Genomic DNA, 18,242 nt, shown 5'->3' with positions numbered 1-18,242 from the left:
GTGACCACAGCATTTTGGCAGCTGACCCACTCAACTCCTGCCCAAGGGGACACTCCAGCCCCAGAGCCAGGTATGGCAAGGACCAGTATGGCTGTCTGAGAGGTCACTTTGTCCTTGATTCTCCCTCCTGAGACAGACAAACACACAGACACACACACATGCACTCATCTTGGCCTGATCTCCCAGGCCCTCCTTTCCCTTTGGCTTGTCTTCCTTAGCCTCCCTAGAGCTGGCTGTTCTCTCAACACTCTTTCTACGCTGGCTCAGCAGCTTCCTTTCTCCCCCATCCCATGAGCCTCCTATGCAAACAGGGTGGGCTTCTCTTGACCTGCTAAGCCTGCCTCTGCCACCTCTACCCCTCCCTGGGTCAGCCTGGCCAGGTGGCTGGCCAGTAGGCACCACACCTAGACAGATGCAAAATTTAGGGGCAACTTCTTCACCCCTCGGGGAAGATCAGGCCAACTTTTCTCTGCCATCCTGCAGTGTACCAAGCTCTGTGCTGGGCAAGGCAGGTACTCCATTTGGCAGGGGTGGGGGGCGGCTAGCAGGACTCAAGTGTTTGGTACCCAGTAAATCTCAGAGAGAAAGGTGAGGCCACACTGTCCAGGAACCACAGTGACACCCTCTATGCCAATCCATTCCATGACCTGATCTCTGAATGGCTTTTAGCAGAATCATCCACCCCAGATTTCTTGCTGGGGACAGGGGAGAAGTGGGTGTGGGTGCTCTGGCACTGCTATGGAAGACCAGCCACCTGGCATAGATGTTTACCTGGCCCTGGCCCCAAATCCCAGATGCAGGCTGGGGCAAGCAGCTCAGCCCCACCCTACCCCCAAGTTCTGGGAGGTCCCAGTCCTGGGCCTGGGTTCTAGGATCCAGGCCTAAGAGACCCATAATACACCAGGTGACTGGGAAAACCATTCCCTGCTTGGGTTCTCAGTTTACCCACCTGTACAATGGGCAACAGGGAACAGCACTGGATCTATGGCTGCCTGAGGGGGCAACCACTTGGAAGTCAATCTGTTAATCAATTTCACTTAAAATAACGCGGACTCAAATCTTCACTAAATGTCATTCTAGCCAGGAGTAGATTCTGAACAGCAGAAGGTATAAGAACAGAACTTTGCAGAAAAATGATTTGGGAGGAATGTTCAAATTACAAATTGCAAAAAAGGGAAAGAAAAGAATCCCTAATGGAACATCTTACTATCTTTGGGATAAGGCCACTAATTTGATTTCAGCAGTAGGTATTTATGCACCCACCCACACACACACACACACATTCACAGATGTAATTCTTACCAGTCTATGAGGGAGAGGCTGTTGTCTCACTATACAGATTAGAAAATGGAGGTTTGGGATAGCAAATCATCTGTCAATATTGCATGGCTATTAAGTAGATATAGATCTTCTTAAGACTAGCACGTATAAAAAAATGTGGAAGTTCTGGTGGAGAAAATAACTGGGATTGCCCCCAAATAGAAGCCAGCTGTTAAATGCCAGCACTGGGCTGGTCTCCAGCATGTGGCCTGGTGGCTCTTGCAGCCTGACAGGAGATGGGACTATGCCACCTACCTTTCCCCATCTCTGAGCCACCCAGTTTCCTTTAGGCTCCTGTCCCCTGCCTTGCCCTCATTCTCTTCTGCTTCCTCCCAAAGTGGCAGAGCTTGAGATGAAACACAGAATGAGTGTCTACTAGGTCAGGCAGTGAGCCTGCACATGGAACCCAGTCAAGGCTCCCAATATCTTGCTTCCAGTCCTCTTGCAGCCCCCAGCAGGTCCTACCCATACGGGTCCACTCTCAGGGAGGTGTTGTGACTGGGAGGTGAAGGGCAGGTCCTGCTCCTGGTTTTACTCCTACACTGACACACATTAGCTGGGCCACCTCGCCCAGGTTACTGCACCTCACTGTGCCTCACTGTTTCCATCTGTTCAGTGGAACAACTGAAACACACTCACCAAGTGGTCAGCAATGGCTGATCTGAGGGAAGTAAATTAAAAATAATTAGTAATAATCACATAATAGTAGTAATAGCAATTAATAGTAATAATAGAGAGGTAAGGACAGGAAGCTGATTGTACCCATCAAATCACATGCTTTGCCCTGATCCCATCCTCCAACACCTAGGGCATGTGTGTGCTCAACACAGCTGCAGGCTCAGGGAAGGACAGCTGTGTCCCATCAGATAGACTATGTGCTATAAATAATGAATCAGCAAGAAGAGGATTTTAAGGAAGGCCAAGATCTGTAAACAATTCAGTCATCACAGGAGAAGGTGCCCATAGCTGCACAACTGCTGCCATTTTCTGTGCTACAGAGCAGGTAAGGATGAAAAACTCATGTTTGAGTTTTCAGAAATTTGGGAAGGCACAAGCAGGTCGTCATCCGAGAAACCTGAGCCGTGCTGATGAAGAAGTGTAAGGAAATACAGCAATCAATACACCCATTCTGCAGGAATGGCTAGGTGCATTCCAAACCAAGTCCAAGATCCGCACAAGCCACCAGCACAAGGAGGAGGACTCTGGACGCTGTCATCACACGGTTCACATGGCATACAGGAGGAGGAAGGGTCCTTTCATCCCTCCAAAATTCCAAGACTTCTGCCAGGAGAAGCAAGCTACAGGAGGCAGGTGCAAACCATGCCTGTGTTGGTAAGTAGGCCACCTTTATCTGCATCCCACTGATTACTGCAGTGACTAGTGACTGGGAAGGAGTGGTGTGTGTTTAGGCCGCTCTGGGTGTGGGAACTTGACGGGGGTCCCCTGGGCTGGAGCACTCGCTTTTCTTTCTTCCCTTTTGGGATGAACTTTAAAGGAAAAAAAAAAAAAAAAGTCCTGGGTGTTCAGCCTGAAATCTGTGAGTTTAGAATTAAAGTCAGCATCCTCCAGTCAGGTTTCCAGACACCAGCGTTGATATCAGAGATGAGATCTTTTGGCATGGCAAACTAGAAATGAGAACAAGGCAGATGTTATGGATGACACAGACAGTGCTTTTTCCATAAGGCTTCAGTTCTTGAGTAGAAGCCTAAGAGGAGGTTCAAGCAGCTCTCTGAACAAAGAGGCAGGCTTTTGTTGATTTGCTAGAGTGGGCTGCTAAAGTTTGCTAAGTTTCTACTGGCCATCGCAGAGTTTCACAAGACATTGCCTTTTTGTGTGCAAGCATTCTGATCTGGTGTGCAGGTCAACAGGTGGCTGACTTTCCCAGGAATGGCTGAGTTCCTCCCAGAGCCTGCATTGTCATCATGGTCTTATAAACAGCCTGGCTTCATGGTTCGGTTTAGGTGCTGGAGCTGCCGAGGTAGCACAGGACAGAGTAGAAGAAACACCTAGCACCTCCAACGGGCAGTTGGCCACACTAACCATGTTTTATGGTCATGGACAAAACGATTTTTAGATGCTCAACATGTCCACAAGCAGAACTGAGTAGAATCTGACCCAAGGGTTAAGGCAGCAAAGGGGACAGACACAATATGACAACAGAGATGTCAAGTCTTTAATCCCATTTTAGTCACCCATCAGATTCTTACAGGTTTAAGTGAAGAGTCAGGGTTTTCAGTAAAAGCCGTCAAGTTTTTGCAAAGTAACCCAGGCAACCGTTGTCATCTTAACTCACGTGTCAGGGTGTTATCCACCGCAGAACTAGTAGGAAGTTAATGTGTTGCTCAGCTGTGTGACCTTCAAAATTAGTGGAGGTTTTTTGTTGTTGCTAGGTGGGTTTTGTTTGTTTATTTGGTTGATTGGTTGGTTAGGTTTTTTTGGAGGAAAAAGAAAAAAGGCTGGCCTTGAACTCATGATCCTCTGCCTCCACTGCCCAAGTGTTGGAATTATACAGGCCTGTACTACCTCATCTGGCTAAAATTAGTGTTTTTTAAATCAACTAAGATGACCAAGTGTTATGATTCTGCTCTGAAAGACTGCCTGACATCTGAGTTGATTCTGGGGTTTACTGAGGGCATTTTATGGGATGGTATTTTTCCTTGGTAACAGAGTGAGCTGACCAGTGGGAACACAGTCAGTCAACAAATCTCTGAAGCATCTTCAACCAGAAATGGTTTCCCTCCTCAGATGGGCAGACCATAGGTCATTCTGTTAGCTCTGGGGGTCTCACAGCCTGAAGGGAGGTATGGCAGACTCCTAGGTACAACTCTATGTGTGCCTCCACTTACTCACCTATAAAATGAGGACAGCCGTACTGACGTCTCTATGTAGAGAGACTAAATGAGGTCATCCTCACCAAGCCCCTGAACTGTACCCAGCGCATAGTCACTGACTTGGTGGTTTTATTGTTGTCATTATCATTGGAATTACTATAACATGTAATTTGTTTTATGACAGCAGTGATGAAGGAGTTGGTTGTCTTAAGGCTGGAGCCATGAAAAACAGTTCATTTCCACAGAGGCAGCCACATCACCACCCTACACCCTGCCCACCTCCCAACCACAGCTGGCTCCCTCCTGGCATGCCAGGCTGGGCAAGAGGTATGTGCCACAGCCACACAGGCGGAGCTGGACGCCAGAGCCACCAGGTGGGCAGCCTCAGCCAGGCCCTGGCAGCTGTGACTCACACCCCAGCTATGGCTGGCAGAGGAGGGAGGACAACAATGTTCGGAACTCAGTGCAGGAAAGGGGAAGACTGGGCAGGGCTGGGGCAGGCTGGAAACCTGGCAAGTGCTTGAAAGAAGCTCAAAGGATACCTGGGGAACTGGTGGGAGACTCAGGACTGAGTGAGTCCTGGGCAGGGCAGGTGGTGGCTGGAGAAAGGCAGGTGGTGGAGCTTTGAGTCTTTACGGTCAGGGTTGGAGTCCAGATCATGGGGTGAGGGTAAGGGGCTGAATGGGAATTATTCAGGATATTAGGATTGTACCCAGCTAGGAAGAGGCCAGGTTCCAAGACAAATCAGAGGGACCCAACTCTCTCTGAGGGCATTTAGCTAGAGGTTTAAGTCCTGTTATGTACTGTTGAGACTGTTAGTTCTACAATAAGTCTCTATTATAAGCACCTTTAATGGTTTTTCCCCCTGTGGATGAACAAAACTGTCAGAAGTGGGCTTGAACAACAGCTGAAAGACCTTGTTTTGTACTTGGCTGCCTTAAGGTGGAAGTGGCTATCCAAGCAGCCCCTTCATTGGCACTCCACTGTAACTTCAAGGACTATTGTGACCATGGCTGCTGCTAAAGTCCCAACTCCTGCTTCAGGTTGCCTTGCTCCAGTCATGATCGCTCCAGACACCTTCATGGGTTCAGGAAATCTCAAATCTGATGGCTTTGCTATTCTCCCACAGGACCCGAGGGAGACCACCTCCCCAGTGACTCAACAAAAGGCGTGTGATTGGTGCTATTGGAGGCTTGTGATTGGTTCATAAGCAAGGCTTGTGACTGGTGGAACTGGACGCTGTGCATGGCTGTGCAGTGGCTGACTTAGAATCTGTGCATGAATATGCCATGCCTCTCCTGACTGTACAAACAGGTTGTTTTCTGCAGCTTTCCACTATTTTGGGGTGGGTCTGGGAGGCTTCTCTCCTGTGCACTAATCTCTAATGTTGGAACATTAGGCTCCAGTGGAGGTTTCTTCCCAATGGTCTTTGGTCTACTTCCTTGTGGGTTTTACTGCAGGTAGAGCAGGCTAACCTGGTTGCATGAAGAACAAAAGTCTAGGGCTTGCAGCCCTGGCAGTGACAGTGGCAGTGAAGAGGCAGAGGAGGAGTTCTAGAGAGTTGCCAGGAGCTAAAGCACCAAAACCCAGAACTCAGAACTATAACGCTAGGAGGTGGCTTAAGAGTTCCACTGAGAACCACTGAGCGTTAAGGGCCCCACACCCAGATCTCTGAGCTGTAGTGCTAGGAGGCAGCTGAAACGTTCCAAAGGCACATTTGTAAGAAGCTAAGACTGTGAAGGACAGCAGAACTATTGAGAAGGAGCAGGCTGTGGAGAAGGTGAGACTCCAGAAGATGAGAGACCATGAAGAGCTGAAGGCGGGAGCGCAGGTCATGGGGACTACAAGCCCTGGTTGCTACAAGAGTTGGAGAGAGTTGCTAAGGGTTGAAGACTTGAGAATCCTGACACCCAAAGGGTGGGAGCTGTAACTCTAGACATTGGATGTTGGTATTCTAAGCCCAGAGCAATATGCCTTTGCTTTGAGCACCTAGAGCAAGGCTTAGAGCCCTAAGTCTCTGAATTTGGAGCCAGGGAGGCTTCCTGGAGAAGGAAGGCATGACACAGAATGCTGCAGAAGAGGCATGACCTTCCCCTGGAAGAAGAGGACTAGGGGATGCACCTGTGCTCCCCAGCCCCGCCCTTCCCTCACATTGAGAGAGGCACCTGGGAGCTCCTTCACTGATTCCATTCCTCCTTCCTTTGAGTGTCTGATTACATTAACATTCTCCGGACCATCCATCCTTTTCATATTGTTACCAAAAGGACTTTTTTGCAAACACAAATCTGCTCAAAAACCTTCACTGGCTGCCTATCACCCATGGAATGGGTCTTCTTAAGTTCTCACCCAAGGCCCTCTGCAATCTGGCTTCAGCCTCATGCTCTTCAAGCATCATTACTCCAAAACCAATGTTAGGTCCCAGTTAGCTAGTGCACAGGATTTCACAAAGGCAAGAGTTAAGGCAGAGATAGAGTTTTATCCACTTTCCAAGGGAGGAAAGGGGCCAAGCACCATAGGCAGTATCAGTCCTGTGGTGTAATTGGTATTTTTTTTTTCAGTACTGGGGCTTGAACTCAGGGCTTTCAACTTGAGCTACTCCACCAGTCCTATTTTTTGTGGAGGGTTTCACGAATTATTTGCCTGGGCTGGCTTCCAACCACAATCCTCCTGATCTCTGCCTCCTGAGTAGCAAGGGTTACAGGCATGAGCCTCTGGCGCTCAGCTGGTGTGGGGTTTTAAGAGCCTTTGTAAGGCAGGGCTTGTAGGAATGTGGGTGGAATTGGTCCCTTTGACGGGTGGTGGGTTGGGCGTCCTGATTAGACCAGCATGTTTACTAGAGTGCAGTTTGGTCCAGATTCATGTCTGGGCCAAGGTTTCTGGGTACTGTAGTTTCTCACAATAGAGAAATTACTAGCTGGGTCTAATCTGAAAAACATAAGCAAGATTAGGCCTAAATGGAGTCTAGATACAAAATGGAGTTATTTAGGCTCGTTTGTTAGCTTTACAACCAATAGGCAGCTTCTGCTGCCCCCAAATTCTGTAGTGTTCCTTCCTCTTCCCAAGTCTTTCCTGGAAACACTGGTGCCCTCATCATCTATCTAAGACCAGGCCTGGCCTCCCAGGGCCAGCTCAGGTGCTCCTTCACCCAGGAAGCCAGCTGGCTCCAGGAAGGCACCCTGCCCATTGGCAGCCGAAACTTCTCCCTCCTTTCTTACCAAGGCTGTTGTCATCATTGGGTATTTATTTTTTAATATTCTTATTATTTTGCTGTTCCTAAATGCTATATGATGGACAAAATATGAGATGGAATGTCTTTCTTCCACCCATTGTCAACTTAGCTAAGAAAGGAGTATGGACTTCAGATTTCTCCTGCCCCTCTTCCTGCTGTGTTTTCATTATGGCTGGGGGCTGTTGTGCAGCTCTTCTCTGCCCTTCAGGTCCACGCTTCACTGTCACCTCAGAGAGGTTCTCCCGAAGTTTAAAGGGGGGCCCCTGCCCTATTTACTCACATCCCTCATCTCTTCTGAAGTGGCCTTCTTTGCCCTGCTTCCTTTTCTGTATGTCTGGTCTTCACTGCTTAGCCTTTGTCTCCTGTGTCCAGAGCCTGGTCCTGGCCACAGCTGTAACACATTCCAGGGCAGGCTCACACCATGTTTGCTGGAAGTACAGACCCAGACTCTGGGAGGTGGGGGCTGGAGTGAGACTGTATACGCAGGTACCTCCATGCACAGCTGTGTGGCAGGAAGAGGCTGTGATCTGGTGTCAAACAGACCTGTTCTGAACACCTGCTCCCATCCTTGGGAAATGATTGTACCTCCCAGAGATTCTATATCCCCAGCCTGCAGAATTTGGATAAGACTTCCAGTGATGAGAAGGGGAGCTTATCAGAGGCAATGGCAGGCCAGCCAGGTACACCTGGAGATGGGGGGTTTCAGAAGGTCTTGGATATAAGAGCTGTGATCTGTTGCTTCCAGAACCTTCAATCTGTCTTGCTGGGCGTTCAGTTTGTGTGCCAGGCTCAGCCTATACCTGCATGGTGTGTCAACTTAGCTGAGAATCTTGCCTCACATCCTCCGTTCAGTTTCTGCCACCAAGAAACTGCTCTCTCTGACCCAAGTCCCCTAATCCTGTGCCTGCACCTATGAGCACAGGGGAAGGACAGGAAGGTGGTAAAATGGCAGCTCCTGCAGGCACATGAGGACAGGTAGTTTCTTAAGAAGGACAGGAAGGATTAAGCTATGTCACCTCAGTTATTGTATGCACATAGCCATTAAAATAATAATAAAACAGGAGTCACACAGGAGAAGAAGAAACATCAAAGACAAGAATTGCAAATCTGCTGACCGCAAATATGACGCCGTGAACATTCACTTTCGGGCATAGTAATGGCTTTCTGGGTTCCAGGAGCCAAGGACCATACCCAGTCCCAGAGTTCTCAGTACAAATTTGAGTGTGCAGCACTCCCTCACACCATCGTGGGCAGCAGAGGATTGGGACAGCTTTGCATCCCAGGCAGGCCTGTCAGAGCAGAAAACATCAGCTGTGTCTCTTGGAGGGTCTTTTTTTTTTTTTTGCGGTAGTGGGGTTTGAACTCAGGCCTAGGCCTTGAGCCACTCCACCAGCCCTTCTTTATGATGGTTTTTTCAAGATAGAGGTCTTGCCAACTATTTGCCCAGGTTGGCTTTAAATGGTGATCCTCCTGATCTCTGCCTCCTGAGTAGCTAAGATTACAGGTGTGAGCCACCAGTGCCCGATTTCTTGGAGGCTCTTTTTGAGTGTTACTACCTCACCAAGTGCCCTTTTTCTCCTCAGAGCCAACAGGAAACTCTCAGGGTTCTGTTCCTACAGCAGCACTGTCCTGCTTCTGGTTAAAGCCTTCTTCAGCCTTCACTCACAAACATCTTCCTTCACAAACATTTGTTTGGCACCAACTGTGTGCCAGCCTTGTCCTTGCCCTTGTGAGGCACAACCTGGGGCCAGGGAGAGCCATGCTGCTCACCATTGTCCTGGTGTGGCTAAATATTTAATGCTGGACACTTGGAGGTGCCTACATACCTCTGTGCTCAATTGAGTTTTCGTTGTCTTTTCCCGAATATTGGGTTGATGTTTCTCCAGTCTCCCCAACCCCTTCCCCAGTGCTGGAAGCTCTTGCCTCCCCCTCCCTCCCTACCAGAAATGGGTCCTTTGCAGACATAGGAGCAATGCCCAGCAGCTGGGACTGGGCCTGGGCCTTCCTCCCTGGTGTGGAGTTGCTGTTTCAGATGAAGGAACTGGTTCCCAGTGCTGCAAGCTGGCTTCTCCCGGTCACCTTCACCACCTTCTGCCCTTTCCCATATCAGCAAACCAAATGGAGGCTGGCAGGGACTCCATTGCAGATCCCCAGGGCTTCCCAGGTATAACATCCCAAGTCCACCAAGAGACAGGCAGACCAGGCTGAAGGGCTACTATGACATGGGCGGGGTGGAGTTCCACACGGGCATTTGAAGCCTCCATGACTCCCGGCTGGGAAATGCCCAGGGTCAGATGAACTTGGCACACTTTCCAGGGATCCAGAAAAATATTGTTAAGAGAGAGCATTATTGTTGCATTTAAGCAGGGGAGGAAGGAAGGAGCCGAAAATAATCCTTGAGCAAGTACATCAGGCTCTTACTCAAGAACTTGAGCAAGCTCTTGAGCATCCCAACGTTCCTGTCCCACCTGGTGACCCATGTCTGAAGTTCCACGCTATGCATTTATCTCAGACAGCTATGAAAGGGAAGCTCATGATTTTTGATGTCAGACTAGCTTAACGTCAACCCAATCAGCTACAATCCTGAGCAGCTGGAAGTGTCTGAAAGCCCTCCAATCTTTTCTGAAAATGGACGTCAGGTACCCATATTCATGAGAAAATAATTATGAAAACAATAATTATCATGAATAATAATTGTAAGAAATAATTATATGAATGTTGAGTTTAAGGCTGGGAAGCTATTTTACCAATAATAGCAATATGGATGTATACTTATAAACTCCTAGGTTTATCGTGAGGATTCATGAGATGATTCAGACTGATTCTGTCATCTTGTTCTTGCTTGTATCCCTTGAACCTTGTACATGGGGCACTCAGTAAATATCTGTTGAAAATACTGATGAGTAAGAAAATGAATAAATTTTTTTTTTTGCTCACCAAAACCTCCTGTCTGAGGCACAAAATCCAAGTTTTAAAAATTGCAACAGTAAAAAATGCAATTGCAATCTCAACATCTACCTCTCCTGGTTCCCTTATCTACCCACCTGCTCAGCCTCTTTTCATATCTTACACCCTGGGACGGTCAAAGTCCCTGGTTTTTACCTTAACCAAGCCCTTCCTTCTTTACACACTCGGGCCTTGGGCCTGTAATACCTGCTTCTTGCCCATCCGAGAAATTGTTATCTGGCTTCCAAATCTAGTTTAGATAGGTTTACCACTTCCAGGTGGTAGTGGTGATGGTGATTGATGGTAGTGGTGGTGGTGGTAGAAATAGCAGTAAAGCCTGTGACGGTGGTGTCAATGATGAAGGCACTAAATAAATCTTTGTCCTAATAATTATTTAATTGCAATTGTCATGTGGTTGAAATGATAAACTGCTGTGTTGTATTCCTTTTCTTCCTCTTAAAATCCAAACACATTTTAATCTTCAGAGATTTTAGCTTTGACCTGTTCTTGGTCATCTATCCCTTAGTGAGAATAAGGGCTTTGGAGGAAGCTTTTGACCGAGAGATGAGGGGAACCAGTGAGCATCCCAGAATGAGAGGAGATGGAAAATGGGGCTGGGGTGCCCAGGATGGCATTTTCACCCTTGGCTTTCCCTTCACTAACATCCATCCATGCATTCATTCATCCACTTTCACGTTTTCCTGATCACCTTCTTTATCCCTGGGACTGTGGACACAGTCTTCCCAAGTGGCCCCAAATGTAGATTTCCCCAGGGACTCTCCCCTCCTTATATCTGGGATCCAGTGAGAAATGTATGTAGTCTATTGATGGCTTTGCTACACCCCATAATTGGCTGACCTAGATAATTAGATCCCCAAACCTGGAAACGTAATAAAAGAAAAAAATAGAGACACGTAATTCCTTGACTGAACTTCAGTTTGTGCCTTGTTTTTAAGAGACAGGGTCTTTCTATGTAGCCCAGGCTGACCTGAAACTCACAATCCTCTTGCCTCAGTCTCCTGAGTGCTGGGATTACAGTCATGCACCACCACGCCAGTTTCTCAACTGAACTCTTATGTCTGATAAGGAAATTTAAGTGACAATCCAGGGTGCCTGGAGTCTTGGGAATCTGGTGCTTTAGGCTTGGGTCTTGGAAGAGGCGAGGGCAGGGAGAAGCAGGCAGGGAGTCCTAGTGGGTAGAAGTCCCTCAGGGCCTGGTCACCTGGCATGAGAGGGAGCCCACTGTTCAGCACAGGCAGGCAGTGGACACAGAAGAGCTAGTGTGGACTCCAGGCTGTTGCCTGCCATCACCGACCAGCTTCCTATGGCTCCATCTCTAATTTTAGGGACAAAATGTGCCAGGAGCTCCATCTTTACCCTGGAGGGTGACAGTGACACCAGCAGGGCTTTTTGGGAAGATGAAACTCCACTTTGCTTCTGGGGGGTTGTGGTAGAAAACAGATTTTTCTATCACTTCTTGGATGACTTTGATTCTATTTGTTCTCTGTCCTTCCCCATGGTTTCCAATGAGATGCTCCATGCCCACGACCTCTTGAACTCTGCTTCTCTGTTCTTTAAACAGGACTTTAATTCTGGAGCAACTGCAGAAACTTGCTTTCTGCAGAAGCCCAGCCTCGTAGCTGCATACCCTGCCTGGTGGCCTGGTCCAGTTTCCTGAGCAGTCCCTGCATACTCTGGCTACTTGCTGTGTCTTAAAAGGGAATGCTAAGGCTTTGGCACTTCAGGGAAAGAGCTTGTTTTCTCAGCAGAGCCCATCTGCAGTGGGCTGTCCTTGGCCCCTGTTCTGGGCCTTCACCACCTTCCCAGGAGCATTTACAACACAGCCTAACTGCTCATCCCTTCTCATCAGCACCTAGAGGCTCCCTTCCTGGGGAACCTTGCTCTAGGAAGCCCCCCATATCTGCGCACAGACAAACTCTGCAACTGAAATTGCAGAAGTCTCCCTAGATTCTTCCTGGTTAGAAGAGGCCATACTTTCCCTCTTCTGAGTCATTCCTGTCTTGCACACTCCCTAGGACACGGCTACACAGTTTATACTAATCATTGGCTCACCTTTCTGGTTTCAGCCCTGTTGTCACCAGCCCTGTGACCCTAGGAATCTCTAGGTCCAGCCCAGGCTTGGTTGATGGACTGCCTTCAGCCACGGGGAGGGGTCAGCAGACAGCCGTTGGCTTTTCTGGTGGCATCCAGGGGCTGAGCAAGATGGGGATTTAAAGATCCTACCATGTCAGCCCAACAGGGGACTCTACTGATCAATAGTCTCTCCCCAGCTCAGAGATGGCAAAGCTTTGTGGAAAGCACTGTGGTTCAGATTTTCCACCTGTCTCACTCTCACCTTCCCACTTCCCTGATAAGCATCTTGTGTCCCAACTTCATCTCAGCATCTGCTTCCTGAGAACCAGAGGTGCTACATGCTTCCTTTATCATCCTTTCATTCAGCAAATAATAACCAAGTGCTGACCATGTGTGACACTGTTCTGGGTACTGAGACCTAGAAGCAGACGCTGTGGGACTCATGGACCAGTAGAGGGAGACCAACCAGAAACCAGTAAACACCTGAGTAAGAAGAAGACGAAGGGCTATGCTGCAAGAATAGACAGGGTGGAGAGACAGGAGGGAACTTCGAGGAAACACCCTGGATGCAGAGAGGGGAGCTTGCAAAGTATCTCCAAAAAAGGACATGTGACCTGGGTCCCAAAGTCTGAGAAGGAGCCAGCAGCAGGAAAAGCTGTATGTCCAACTACTATCCGGACACCTCACCAAAGGTCTCCAGAACCCATTTAGTCCCAGGTGGCCTCCTTTGTCTCCAGTCCTATTGCCAAGTCCTCCGCCTGTGTTCATAAACTCAGTGACACCACCACTGTCCACCAGCCCTGCAGCCCAGATCCTCGGCAATCACCCTCTCCCCTCTGAGAAGGTCCTGATGTCACCAGGGATGGCCACAGCTTCCAAGCCTATTACCAGGCCTTGATTTAGCCGGGCCCTCAGCATATCACCTACTGTTGCAATACTCACTTAACAGGGGGCCCCTCCCCAGATCCAGTGTCTCTCCTCCGTAATCCCTCTGTCACTGCTACCTGCACCTGCCCTACAGAACTCAGCACTCCCCTCACCTGAGGTGGAAGGGCTGCCCCATCAAGGCCCATGGACCAGAGGCTGCAGCAAAAACATCAACAAACTCACAGTTTTGGAGTCACAGTCATGTGACCGTGCCCCTCTGACACTCTGGGGAGACCTTCCCTGCCTCGTCCAGCTGCTGGTGATAGCTGCTCACCCCTGGTGCTCCCTGGCTTACATTGTATCACTCTGGTCCCTGCCTCTATCATCCTATGACTGTCCTCTCATGTCTGTCTCTTTGTTCAAATCCCCCTTTGTGGAAGGACACCAGTCACCAGAGGGTGGATTAGGAACCACCTTAATGATCTTGTAAAGGTCCCCATGTCCAAAAAATGATCACATCCTGAGAAGCCAGGTCAGACTTCAGCACAGCATTCTGTGGGGACACAGTTTAGCCCCTGACACCTATGAAGCCTTTACTTTGGTCTTAATCATATCTTAGCATAATATTCCCCAGGCAACACACAATTTTTGAAGGTAATATTTTTTGCTTTAATTTTATGAGAAAATATAGGTATTATTATCTATTATTATCTATGGATTAACACCTTAGAGATAAATGTGAAAAACTGTTATTAAATAAAATACTGCAAATTCATTAAATTAAAAAAATTGAACAGCTATAGTTGACACTTGTTTTGTTTTCTGGAAACTCCTCATCTGGAAACTTCCCATTTTGCATCCACTGGATCTTTATTGTGTCTGTGGCTGCTGCCATCATGGCACACTTTGTCTCCAACCTCTGCACATGGTTGGTTCCAAGTGAGTATTGGACCCAAGGTGGGCTGACAGCCTCCTTCCCTAGGAACTTGGAGTCCAAATTAAGATATGTCTAGAGTGTTCTCTGGCGCAAAGGAAATGTAAATTGGGAGCTCTTGACAGTCTGCCATGTGGAGTAAGGAGAGGATAAAAATCAGTTGGCAGTAATGGGAAAATAAAGCAATGCAGAGAGGGAAAGGAGCTGGGGAGGAGAAGAAAAGGAAGGAGGAAAGGGAGAGATGGGAGGAATGTGAAGTCCTGATGGGAACCCTGGAACTGGCTGCAGGTAAGGCCTGATTGCATCACTACCCAGAGGCTCCAAAATCACCATTTACCCTCCAAAGAAACTGAATTGGCACAGCATCAAAGAAAGTATAAGCATGTGACTAAGTTTAACATTGATAGAGAGGATCACTTGCTTTAGAGTATATTCTAGAAGCTTCCCTCTTCATCATTCCCTGCTTCTTGTGGTCCCTCTAGGTCTCCATCTCAGGTTGTAAAAATGGAAACAGATTGGGGCTTTGGGGAAAATTCTGTCTACACAGACACTCCCACTCAGAGCCCCCAGGCCAAGAGGGAGGACTTAGCCAAGCCTTCCTTATCCCTGTCCTGTCTGTCCATCCTGAGCCTCTACCCTCAGCTGAAACACACTTGTCCAGTCACCTGGTGATAACTGAGCCCTGGGTGGAGAACCACATTCCCTCTGCCTAGTCCCCTCACCCCCACCACCAGGCTCTCTCTTTCCAGAACAGTCTCTGATGCCTGGAGACTGTTCCTGTACTTTCTCTTCTCCATTTGGCTCCTTTGGGAAATGTGGGGGCTCTGAAAAGTCATGTAGAAAGCTGACTGTCCTTGTAGCTAAACCTCCTGCCAGTCTATAGTTAACAGTGTGTGCTTAGAACCCATTAAGGGGACCCGTCTCATGTTAAGTGCTACTTAAAAAGGGGACACAGGAAAATGTTCAGAGGTGGACTGTGGTGTTGCTATCCTAGGTGTGTTCATATGCCCAAGCTCCTGCTGTATACACTGAACACGCTTTTGCTTTGTGAGGGTTTATTTGTTTGTTGACTTTTTTTGTTTAGTTTCTACTGCAGTAATACCTCCATAAGGCTGTTTTTAAATATATACCCTTCCTGCCCTCATGAAGGCATCTCTGGGAGAAGGACTTTCTGCCATCCAAAAGGAGGCAACACTGGGGATTTGCATGACCCTCTTCCATGCAGCTTCCTGATTTCAGGTTGACGGTAGAGCTACATGCGTTTTTGAGAGACATCTTTGTCATTCCTCGCCTATCCGGAAGGCTCAGGAACCCACAGCTGCTAGGAAAGGGGTCCTTTCTAGGTGAATCATGTCAGCCAACCAGAGCTCAGACTTCTCAGTGGAAACCAGAGCTAATACAGACTGTGCTTCCTTGGTGACAGTTCCAATGAGCACGGATTTCACAATTTTGTTAAATGACATCAGTCTTCTAACATATGGTTCAGATTTCAGCTGGTACTGTGTATAACCTGTGAATAATTTTCCCAGAGTACAAACTTCATGACGTGCTATTCTGTAGATAACAAAGGTGTCTCATGCTCTGCCACCTGTCATGATCCTCCTTCCAATGCCTGTCGGTGACTGGCTGCTTAGCAAGTGCGATTCAGCTCTTGCACAGACCTCAGAGTGTGCAACTGTGACTTTGTCTTCCCAGGACAAACCCACGTGGGACTTCACAAAAATGGATAATTGAGGGAGGAAATTGGTCAGAAAAGACAGAAATGCAACAAAGACACAAAATGTGATTCAGATGCAGACATTGAAATCTGAGCAGAACGGAACTGGAGTTATTTATGGAGAAGTCACTGGCAACGAGGACTTGAACTTCTGCCTCTTGAGAGAGACGATCAGGCAGCCAGAATTCGGTGAAGACCAGACTTGCACAGTTTGCGTGGAAAGCACAACAGGAGAAAAGCGTCTTCAAATTCAGAAGGAAGTAGTCTGCATCGTAAGGAATTCAAGGCAGCATTGTTCTGACAACTGTTGATAAGGATTTTTTTTTAACCAAAAACACCTTTAAACCTGAGCTTTAAGTTACTAAGTTTAGTGTGCTAAGTAAACATATTTAATTTTTTATAAATTTATAAGCAACAGTAGGAAAATTTTGGTGTTTTGACAAAAATCAAGAAACACTTGTAGTGTTTCCCATTGGTGGCTAGCACCTTGCTGTAGGGTTTCAAGGTTATTTGTCCTATTCTGTTCTGCTTGCCAGCAGGATGTGAGGTAAAATAGGAGACAGACTGGGTCCGATGCCTGCGTCAAAACCAGCCCTCCCGAGAGGCTGGAGGCCCTTGCTCTTACTTCTCCATGGCAGCCTGGGATTGTCTTCTTGGGGTGCAAAAAAAGGTCCCACAGAGGCATCCCAAGTGTGCCCATCCCTGATCCTCAGACAAGGGCGTTCTCTTCAGCTTCTCCCATGTGGTTTTCAGCTGCGAAGTGACTCTGACATCCCCCAAACCCTATCAAACTAGAAAACTATAGTTTGTGCTCAATTTGCCCAATGGGGAAAGATAGCCTTGGGGGCAGCAACATGAAATTACAATCTTTTAGGGGTAAAAAGCCATGTGTCTACTTAGGCTATTTAATGAGTTGATTATATCTATAATTTAAATCACCTATCTTATAAAATAACAATGTTCAGAAGCATTTTTTTTTATAGCATAAGTCAGCACTTGCAGTTACAAGGCTAAATTTGTAAAAAATTAATACCAAATCTATATATCCTGTGGTCTCCTTTTCTGCTATTCTCTCACCTGACCTGATCTGTGTCCCTTAGTAGGACAGAGAGGGTTTCAGGCTAATGTGTTGCCCTCATTCAGACCTCCGCTGTTCAAATTAAACTACTTAAGGGAGTCTAGACTATAATTTTTAATGACTCAAATGTAAGTTGCACCTTATCTTCATAAATTACAAGGAAAAGAAAGTCCATGTTCCATCATCCCATGGTATCTGGGCCCTTGAAGATGTCAAAACCCACTGATGCTCAAGCCCCTTATACAAAACACTGTAGGATTTGCATAGAACCTACTGTATGCTCCCCTATGTCTTATATCATCTTTAGATGACTTACGATGTCTAAAACAAGGACAATGCTATGTACATATTGTGTTATTCTGTATTGTTTTTGCAGAACTGGAGATCAAACCCAGGGCCTCAGGCCTGCTAGGCAAGCGCTCTACCACAGAGCTACACCCCCAGTCCTCTGCACTGCTTTTATTTACATACTTATTACTCTTTTGTTATATGTATACATTTTTTCAAATATTTTGGACCCACAGTTGGTTGAATCCATGGATGTGCAGACAGGATATAGAGGGCCAGCAGTATATTGGGCTTCCCACTGGCCAACCACAAATACTGGCCCCCAGTAGCCTTACTTAGAAAATTCTGTGGCCGAGTCATTTTAAGCCTAGAAATACAAGAATTTTTGTAAGTGACACATTTACATGGCTTTCAACACCATTACATAACAATGAAAGTGTTTCCAAATACCCGTTTTCAAGTGTTCTCCAAAGCATGAGACTGTTTTTTATTTTGTTTGTCCTTTGAAAACTGACTTTCTCACTCATAAGGAAGTCCTATTTTTTACATCAAAGACAGTTTTTTGGAAATAAATCCACTTAGAAATGAGATCCACTTCTCATTGCAAAAATTTTTTTTAAAGTCAACACATTTGAAATATCTGTCTTATGCAACAGAAAAAGTAAACAACTCAGTTGTTAGTAGCATCCTGTCATGCACTTTGCACAAGATAGGCAGGAAACTGTGTCATATCAGTGCTTTCAACATAACCCCTCCTCTCCTAAAGATTTAAATTAAGGTGTTCATTTTTAGGGAAATTCATTATATTGACAATATCTTTCAAAACAGGACTTTGAAAATGGCTCTCCAGCTTATTATAAAGAATAGTAAAGATTTATTTTACAGCTGGCTGTGGTGGTTTATGCCTGTAAACCCAACATTCAGTAGTCTGAGGCAGG

At 47.1% G+C, this 18,242-nt stretch overlaps 1 long non-coding RNA gene across 1 annotated transcript; it reads left to right on the top strand.

The window, feature by feature from the left end:
* The first annotated feature begins 2,162 nt into the window (after positions 1-2,162).
* LOC141421493 (uncharacterized) lies at positions 2,163-17,294 on the top strand. The gene is made up of 3 exons (XR_012446046.1): positions 2,163-2,652; positions 4,336-4,478; positions 5,281-17,294. It is a non-coding gene; the product is annotated as an uncharacterized lncRNA (long non-coding RNA).
* Positions 17,295-18,242: the final 948 nt, after the last annotated feature.

This window comes from Castor canadensis, chromosome 3, assembly GCF_047511655.1.
Source record: "Castor canadensis chromosome 3, mCasCan1.hap1v2, whole genome shotgun sequence".
Taxonomy (NCBI): Eukaryota; Metazoa; Chordata; class Mammalia; order Rodentia; family Castoridae; genus Castor; species Castor canadensis.
Note: the sequence above shows the minus strand (reverse complement) of the source record. Positions and strands in the feature narration are given on the sequence as shown.